The sequence below is a fragment of the Lithobates pipiens genome, unplaced genomic scaffold (assembly GCF_037356315.1).
Source record: "Lithobates pipiens isolate NorthernLeopardFrog02 unplaced genomic scaffold, aLitPip1_a1.2 Scaffold_25, whole genome shotgun sequence".
Taxonomy (NCBI): Eukaryota; Metazoa; Chordata; class Amphibia; order Anura; family Ranidae; genus Lithobates; species Lithobates pipiens.
Window position 1 is genome coordinate 99,501,800 of NW_027507787.1, and position 8,571 is coordinate 99,510,370.

At 42.2% G+C, this 8,571-nt stretch overlaps 1 long non-coding RNA gene across 1 annotated transcript; it reads right to left on the bottom strand.

Moving 5' to 3' along the window:
- Positions 1–976: 976 nt before the first annotated feature.
- On the bottom strand, positions 977–7,868 carry LOC143930446 (uncharacterized). Its single transcript, XR_013262772.1, has 2 exons — positions 7,261–7,868; positions 977–3,400 (listed from the first exon to the last, which is right to left on the bottom strand). It is a non-coding gene; the product is annotated as an uncharacterized LOC143930446 (long non-coding RNA).
- Between the last annotated feature and the right edge of the window lie 703 nt (positions 7,869–8,571).

An 8,571-nucleotide genomic window follows, 5' to 3' on the forward strand; every position in this document is an offset into this window, starting at 1 on the left:
GTATACAACCAGCTGGAAATTACCTTTGCTCTATGCATTGACACATGCGCATGTTATCTTCTAATGCTGTCCTAACACCTCCACTCCTGATTAGGGATGGCTGTTCCAGTAGATAACCACTTTCATGCCCCTTGCAACCCTGCTTTACTCATTTGCGTCGACGTTGCTTGGATAATCCACATGGCGTCTTCAACATTGCAGAACAATTCCTGTTGCATGTGATCTACTGCTACAAGCTATACCATGACCTGGATAAATGAGAACCTTCAGAGACAGATAATTGAGAGCAAAAGTCAAAAGTTCACTTTGAAATGACCCATGTTTGAGAAGTCGTGTGGAGTTTAGAAAGGAATGGTACATGCAAACACTTGAGAGAAATAATACTATAGTTAATACTATTGGTTTTGCCCCATTTATTTGTTTTGCATGGAAATTATTATTTTAAGCCTGATTCCTTTACATTTCACAAAAGAGGAAATAGAAGCTTTTAAGGAAATCACTTTAAGGAAAACCTCATAGGTTAAAAATATGGGGCTGACATTGCTGATTTGTTTTAAAGTGTGGATTCTGCAAGATTTGTCATCTTTAAATTCAGGGCTATATTTACCATATTGAGACATGTAGGGCAGTAACCTACCGGTCACCTAATAAATCAATTTCTAATTTAAAAAAACAGAAGTCTCAGATGTAAATATATGCATAGCCAACACATTAAATCAAGGTCGCCTCTGTGTCCTGTTCTCATAGGACCAATGTAATTTCTTATTTCTTATACTAACTCTTTAATATTTTAATCAGCAACAAGTTTTATATACAGCATTTCTTTCCTGGATAGTGGGAGTATTTGACTTTTATTTTATTCACTTTGATATTGTTAGGTTGCTCGTCTTCTGTAAGTAACCCCTGGTAGCCTAGGCTAGGATTGAAGGGCGGAGGTCCCTTTCACCGGTGGACAAAACATTACACATACACGCTATTGTACGTGAATAATGAATGTGCCTATTGAAGCACACACAACAATTTTATTTAGTTTGAGCAGAAGGACAGCCCTGTGGTTTAACCAATCAGGGACTGCCACATAAAATATGCAAGATAGTATATTTTACTACGTCATCATGGTTTTTTTGTACAAGCAATTTCTGCCTAGTAACAAAAAGCTAAATATATACATTTTTATACAGTTTAAAATGTTTCTTAAGTCTGGTGCAAGACAGGCCTGTGGTTTTAACGCCATGGAGTTACTTCTGCTCTCAAAAAGGGAAGTAGCTTAACCGCATCCATCTGTTCTGAACAGATATCTAACCTTGTGACAATTCTAAATGCCTTGTACAAGCAAAAACACATATGACCTTAAGCAATAGATTTCTATGTCATGCTAACAGTAATTTTCCAATACCCAAAATGGATGTCTTCTAACAAGATGGTTCCCTCATTTACCTTATAATCCTTCCTTTGATCATTCTGTGATTTACATAATGATCATTCCTTTTCTAATTTAATAGCACAGGCTTCATACTCCGAACCCTTGTGCTCTTGGTTTCTATACCATACCGTTGGATCCTTAACAATGGAAGTGAGTTTCAGATCCTTCGGAGCGACCGTGTTTCCCTTTTTACATAAACATTTGATTATCTTATAACAGGCATATAAAAATAGAATGAAGAGAATCACAGTGACAATTGTCATGGCAGCATTTCGGAGCCAAGATATTAATCCCCCAAAACTAAAACTGCTCGAGAAGGGATCCCAGTTTTTTCCTATGTTCCTTGCCTCTTTCTGTAGTTTATTTACCTCTTCCCTGTGTTGAGCAATAACGTCATAGTAGTCTGGGACTTCGATGCTGGTATTATGAATCCAGGTACAGCACTCATAATCCTCAGTAGTCTCACAGAGGCCAGTAAGGGCTGCACTCATACTTTCTATAGCCAACTCATGTAGTTCTAGTTGCTTCCTAATTGCCCTAGTTTCTAGATTTAGTTTGGTTATGTCATCAGAATTTTCTTCCAGAATCTCATCAATTATGCCAGTGTAATTATTTAATCTTTTCATTAGGTCAATTCCCCACCCTGTCCAGGAAGGGAACCATGCCCAGGCCATATCTTTTCCTAAAAACAATTCTCGTTTATTACGGTGTCTAAGGGGATATCTAGGATGCATGCTGGCTTCAAGGAGGTGACTTCCCTTGTTATCCCCTAATACCCCCATGATAGGAACCAGGGCTGCAAGGTAACACCACCCCTGGGGTTTGGTTGGGATCCAGGGGTGACAGAGTTTGCCGCAGCATATATATATGGTATTTCCTAGAGCTAGGGGTCGTTTATGGAACACGTTCCTAAGAGTATCAGAAAGGCCAGAGAGCACCAGTATTGACATTAATTGGTGTATTGTAGTCTTGGTACTGGAGCTAAGAAAGTCTAAAAAGGTGGCATTTAGGGTGGGATCTGAAGTATGGAAGAAAGAAGGACTGTTAAATGATGTCATTGAAATGTTAAGTTTTGCTTGTTTGCAAACCTCGGCTCCATCTGTGGTGTTTCCCAGTCGGAAACACCAGTCTGGGAAGTGGCTTCTACCTATAATTTGGAAAGTGAGGGTTTTATTTGGACGGGTCCTAGTAACATTCGTTAGGACGATAGGGGGTGTTCCATTAAGGAGGGGGGTAAAATTCAAGGGGACTGCCATGAGAGGGATTCTAGCTGTACTGGGATGTAGCTTGCTGCAAATCCAGCATTTCTCAAAACCAGATTTTTGAGCATAGCTATATTTGAATTTTAGTAGTAACATCTTGTTAGTCAGTCCCTTAGGTGACTCATTAACGGGTACAATACTTCTACTATGTCTTTGGCCGGGGGTATTATTCATCTTAGGTGGTCCACATATCCCTTTTAATAGACCTAAATCTTCTGGATGATATATACAGTTGGCTATAAACCATGTGGGCAGGAATACAAATAGTACCAGACTACCCCAAAGGCATACAGCCTTCCCTGACACTGATGGAGAAAGCATCTTTGTTTTTTTAAAGTTCTGATTATTTGTTATCTAAGAGTTCTGTTCTTCTTCTTCGTTTCTCATCCCGGCAGTTGTTGGCTCTGTTTTGTCCTTTTGAGGGGTGTGGGATCTTCCAGGGAAATTTGTTCTATGCCTCTCTGAACTTCTTGTAGATCTTGTTCTTGGGAGTTGCTGCTCTCTGTCACTGCCAGGGGCTCTGGAGTCGAGGGAAGCTGGGGACACTTTTTAAGACGGCTGGCGTGGATCCAGGTGTTTCCTAGGTCTGTTAACACTGCGGTCCTGGATACCTTTTCCACCTTCCATGGTCCTGAGAAAGCCGGTCCGATACTCTTTCTTTGTGCTAATTGTTTGATCGGCACTTTATCCCCAGGGATGAAGGGATGCGTTGGTTCTGTGGGAAGAGGGAAAAAAGGTGACAGAAACGTGTTCGTTCATTTCATGAAGCATACTTACCAGGTTTTTCACGTACATTTCCTGTTGGGAATAAATGTCAATATCAGTGTCTTGGTCTAATGGGGGTAATTCTATGTTTGCGGGGATTCCCATGAGGACCTCAAAGGGTGATAGTTTTGTTCTTGCATGTGGATCTTCCCCTCTTTTGACCAAAGACCTTCAGGGTCTTTGGTCAATCCTTCCTTTGTCCAAAAATGGACATCATCTTCTGTGGCCATTGATTGCATCTGTGCTATGACAGTTTTAAAGTTAGGTGCTGCGAAGTGTTCCTTGAAAAACATTGTTGTGGGGGCAGGTGGGTTAGGGGAAAAGGCAGCAGCTCTTTTAGCTTCTCTGTCAGCAAAAGCATTCCCTTTTGAAACACGACTGCTGTCAGAGGAGTGTGTCTTTACTTTAATTATGGCTACCTTTTTTGGAAAAAGAATGGCTTGGAGGAGAGCACTAATCTGTGTGGAGTTGCCAATTATTTTGTTGTCTGCGGTTTTAAAACCTCTATTGGCCCATATCACACCAAAATCATGCACCACTCCAAAAGCATATCTACTGTCTGTGTAGACGTTCACCTCTTTACCGGTGAATAGAATGCAGGCCCTAGTGAGGGCTTCTAACTCTGCTACCTGGGCTGAAGAAGGAGGTAATGATTTTGCCTCCAGTACGATGTCTGGTAGTTGAACAACTGCATAACCGGTTAAAAAGGTGGAGTCAGAGGGACGTGAGCAGCTACCGTCAACGAAAACATCCTCTGCACCTGAGATAGGGGTGTCAGTGAGATCCGGTCTGGGACTGGTAATAGCAGCAACCTTTTCCGAACAGTCATGTATAATGTCTGGGTCATGTGGTAAACGCAACATGGAATGCAAAAGGCGCACAGCGGGGTTGCTGGCAGGCACATATTTGAGTGTGAGGTTATCAGTGTTCATCAGTGTTATCTCATAACCACTAAGTCTTTGCGAGGTCATATGTTGGGTATTCATGTTCTGAATAAGATGCGTGACTGAATGAGTGGTATAGAGAGTCAATGGGTGACCTAGCACTAATTTGTTTGCATCTTGTACAGCCATTGCACAGGCAGCAAGATTTTGGAGACAGAATGGCATTCCCTGTACTTGGATGGGGAGTTTTTTTTTAGATAGGTAGGAGACAGGGCGGTAGCCTGTTCCATGCTGTTGTGTTAGCACGGCGGCAAAAGAGGTCCCCGAGACTACACAGTATAGTTGAAAAGCTTTACCATAGTCTACCAACCCTAGGGCGGGAGCATTTGACAGACTGTTTAATAGAGCTTGAAAAGCTTGTAGTCTGTCTTCAGTCCAATCTATTAATTTAGGGGCTGTCGAGCCAGTAGCCTCTCTTAGGATACTATCACAATGAGAACAGTCAGGGATCCATTGGCGGCAATATACCATTGCACCCAAAAATGAGAGTAGGGCGGCCTTGTCTTTTGGGGGACTGAGAGCTCGAAGGGCTGCGGCACGTTTAGGTGACACCAGCCTTGTCCCTTCCTTTAGAATGCACCCTAGGTATTCTACCTGTGGCTGGCACCATTGTATTTTCTTCCTTGAGGCTAGATGCCCGGCGTGAGCTAGGTGTTGTAACAGTGATGTTGAATCGACCGCACATTCTTCAGCAGTTCGACTGCACAGGAGCAAGTCGTCCACATACTGTATCAGTACCGACCCTCGCTCAGATGTCCAAGACTTGACAGTCTCGTTGAGTACCATAGAGAAGGCGGCTGGACTGTCTACATACCCTTGCCAGGTTAGTTGGCCCCCGGCCCAGGAGAAAGCAAACATAGGTTGGGCTTCCTCTGCAATGGGAATGCTAAAGAAAGCATTCGCTAAATCAATTACTGTGTAGCATAGAGAGTCTGCCGGTATGCATGAGAAAATAAAAGTGATGTCTGAGACTAGGGGTGGGAGGGGAATCACTTGTTTGTTTACTGCTCTGAGGTCTTGGACGAGTCTCCACTCGCCACTGGCCTTCTTTACAGGGTAAATGGGTGTGTTCCAGGGACTGATGATTGGTCTCAGGATACCTTTTGATATGTAATCATTAATTTGAGGGGAGATGCCTTTGACTTTCTCTGGGGGTAGGGGATACTGTTTTTGATATTGTATCCCTGCATCTGACCGCATTTGGGGTGCATATGGTGTGCAATTAATAAAGCCCACACTACCTTTGTTTTCTGCCCAAATTGTGTGATGGTCAAGGGAGGAAGGTATCATTAGAAAGAAACTCCTGTGTGCATGTCTTTTTGGGAACCCTCTGTGTGCATGTCGCTTAGGGCCATGTAAGTCACATAATGGTGAACTAGCGGTATAGGAACCTTCTTTATTAAACTTAATGGTAATACACAGTTGTGCCAAGAGGTCCCGTCCCATAAGGGGCACAGGGCATGAGGACAAGACGGCAAAAGTTTGGGTACATAATTTCTGTCCTTCTGGAGTGGCTACAGTCAGTGGTGGAGTGATGGGATGGGTGACAGGTGTCCCATTAATACCAACAGAGTTTCCCTCGGTGCATTATTTGTGGCTGTGTAGGATATTGGGGTAGTGGTTGACGAGGGTTCTGGTATGGCAGATAACGGGGATACTGTGGGCGGGTCTGGGGGTTAAATCCCCTGCCTCTGCCTCTTGCTCTAATCTGTCCAGTCCTATAAGGGCACTGGGATTTCCAATGTCCTTGCTGTCCACAATTGCCTGTATTTTCCAAGGCATTTGTTCCATGCACAGAAACAATCCTTCATGTATTGTGGGTCAGCCCCTTTGCAGGGAGGATAAGAATGCTTATGTACCTGACAAATTTTACTGACTTCTTGCCAGTCTTCCTCTGAACAAGGACCTTGGGGTCCTGGGTCATGGATTCCCAATTGGTGACACCTTTCTCGGACTTGTGTCCAAAATGGTTCTACCTGGGGGCCAGGGATCATATTACTGACAAATTCATAGGGTGATGGGGTGGCCATGGCTTGGGTTGCTGCAGAATTCCCCATCTAGTAGTCTGGGCAGTGTGTGTCTAGTGGCAGGACACAGGTGATAACACCCGGTTTGTCCAACAATCCGGTCTCTGGTCTGGGAGTAGGATCCCTGATCTTTTTTTGGGGCAGATGGACTTATATAAAACTATGAAGATTTACCCTTAATATACGATGAAGGGTAAATCTTTCCTGGTGGCGGGATATACCCCTCTTACACCAAGTCTGCAAGAGAACCCCCCTGGTCTGGTGGTCAGTAAAATCCACTTGTCATCTATTCTTAGGAAGAGTAGACCTAACGTGCAATGGGGGCAGGCGGATGCTATGTCACTACAAGAGGGCTCCTCATATTCTGCACTTATTTAAACAACAACAATTATTTTCCTTATACTCTATATTAAAACTTATACTCTATATACTTACACACGTACCTAGAGAGAAACAGACATATTCTTAATATACTTTAAGACATGACATAACCGTATTGCAATACATTTATCAATTTATAGTGCACTTTTTTTTTTTTAAAAAAAAAAATTTTTTCAAATGGGCGTCCACTCCACCAATCCCTTTGTCACGGGCGTAATCTACTACTTCCCGTGTTAAAAATACTATCACCAATAGTTTTAAGTCAGACCAACCTAGTCGGACTCCCCTAAACCTATAAATTCCTTGCGAGCCCTTTTCACCTCCCGAGTGACCAGCCTAGTCCATCGCGAAGGCACAGTTACTTCTTTTCATTTTAAACTAAGTTCGTAGCGGCCGCCCGGACAGAGTAAGTGTTTACACCATTCACCAATCAGGTAAAAAAGAGTAAAGTGACTTACCTGTCGCAAGACGAGACGAACCCCACTTTGCTGGTACCAAAACTGTTAGGTTGCTCGTCTTCTGTAAGTAACCCCTGGTAGCCTAGGCTAGGATTGAAGGGCGGAGGTCCCTTTCACCGGTGGACAAAACATTACACATACACGCTATTGTACGTGAATAATGAATGTGCCTATTGAAGCACACACAACAATTTTATTTAGTTTGAGCAGAAGGACAGCCCTGTGGTTTAACCAATCAGGGACTGCCACATAAAATATGCAAGATAGTATATTTTACTACGTCATCATGGTTTTTTTGTACAAGCAATTTCTGCCTAGTAACAAAAAGCTAAATATATACATTTTTATACAGTTTAAAATGTTTCTTAAGTCTGGTGCAAGACAGGCCTGTGGTTTTAACGCCATGGAGTTACTTCTGCTCTCAAAAAGGGAAGTAGCTTAACCGCATCCATCTGTTCTGAACAGATATCTAACCTTGTGACAATTCTAAATGCCTTGTACAAGCAAAAACACATATGACCTTAAGCAATAGATTTCTATGTCATGCTAACAGTAATTTTCCAATACCCAAAATGGATGTCTTCTAACAAGATGGTTCCCTCATTTACCTTATAGATATTTCAATATTTTTTTCTTGTTCCTAATAAAAACAATAAGAAAGAGGCGGTCCTCTAGTGTTTATTTGTGTTGGATTCTGTCATTCCCTGCACGTTTTTTATTTCACAAGATGAATTCTTGATCTTGGAAAAGGAAGGAACAGCAGGAACAAAAGCAGACCACACAACACCCCCTCTCCCTTTACTCCAATGTATGCCCCAGGCTGGATGTTTACACTAGGCTTAGAAACCAGCCAGCCATGGAAGTCTATAGGACAAATCGCTTTTTTAACAAGGAAAAGCCCGAGTATCTTGGAGACAAATTACTTCCTGCAGGGAGGAAAGGATCCTCTTTCCAATATTTAAATATGCAGAGGCTACCACTTCTATAGAAAGCCTGATAGCATTTAAAATCCCACACATAAAATACAGTATATACTGTATGTAGCACACATGTGATCAAATAAACATAATTGAGGGATGAAAGCCAGTAAGCTCTTCCTTTCCATTTTATAACCTACATTGGATGAAAAGGAGATGATTAGTTAAAGTGTCAGTAAACCTAAACAAATCAATGTAAAATAAATCTTCACAATTAAAACCAGCTAACACTGAATATTTAAAAAGTGCCCCATTTAACTTTTTTCTTTTTTTTTTTTTTCAGGTTACCTTGTTTGTTCTGGGGTCTGTACTGCCCCACATTGGATAAGACTAA